Source organism: Chinchilla lanigera, unplaced genomic scaffold, assembly GCF_000276665.1.
Source record: "Chinchilla lanigera isolate Chin_1 unplaced genomic scaffold, ChiLan1.0 scaffold00079, whole genome shotgun sequence".
Taxonomy (NCBI): domain Eukaryota; kingdom Metazoa; phylum Chordata; class Mammalia; order Rodentia; family Chinchillidae; genus Chinchilla; species Chinchilla lanigera.
Genome location: NW_004955480.1, coordinates 10,417,791 through 10,418,927, shown reverse-complemented (window position 1 = coordinate 10,418,927; position 1,137 = coordinate 10,417,791).

Sequence of the window (1,137 nt, the reverse complement as noted above, 5' to 3'; positions counted from 1 at the left end):
AAAACATTAGTCCATTTAATCCCAACCTTGAAACTCATAAGCAGGTGTAGTTTTCACCTGGGCAAGGGCTGGATGTGCCTCCTTGCTCCTTTTGGGACTGTTTTGCCCACTGACCTGCCAAACAGCAAAATGGGCTTTGGCGAGTTGTACAGGAAAGATTCCCTGCAGACCCATCCAGTACTGGTAGGATTCTTGTGCCATTTCACCATCCATCGGAGTCCTCACAAAAGAAAACACAAGTACCATTGATTACCTTCTCATAACCATTTCATTACACTTTTCATATTTATGGAAGGGCGCTGGGAGAGGCTGTTATTATTTCTCTAATGCAAAGCAGCTGGGCCTGACAGAGGTAAAGGGGACTTTCTGGGTGTGGCCCTGAAAGTTTGTGTTTTCCCGGAAGGTTTTGAGCTGGGGCCAAACCAGACCCAGAAGTTCCCATCCAACCCTGTTTCGACACATGACTTTCATTAACAAAATTGCATTGCTCTTTTCTGCAGAAAGTGGTACCATTACTATAATGAAAACATGTCCATTATGGATCAATTGCCACCTACGTGGTGGTGAGAAGGAGTTGGGAGGGAGAAGGCGGGGACTGCAGAGAACAAAGAAGGGTTGATCTTGCAGAGGGAGGGCATAGCCATTGCGCTCCTCCCAAGGCTTGGGCTGTCAGGAACGGATGGATCAGATCTGTACCTGCAGCATGAGCAGACTGGGCTAATCCTCACACACAGGAGCTGGCCTCAGGGAGCATCTTCCAGTCATAAACCAGCGCATCCCCCTGCAGAGCCCTGGTCCCCAAAGACCAGGACAAGCAGCATCAGCTGCTCTCCCTCCAGGCTGCCTCTGTGGGCTCCACTGGGACTCTGTCATTTAGTTCCTGACTTGGCTTTCTTCTTCCACCTACATAAATGCCCATCCAGTTCCCATGCTCACTTCTTACATTTAATATGGATGTCTTGGCTTGGCCATAGTCATAGTCATAGTCTGTACCACCTGTTGGTTCTTATCCTGGTATGCTTAGGTGGAGCCCTGAGCTCCTGTGTCCACTCCTGTGGCCCTACACAGAGGTCAGCCACCCACAGCCACCAGCAGCCATCCCTATATTAGTCTGTTCCCGCTACGTGGTAGAGGACC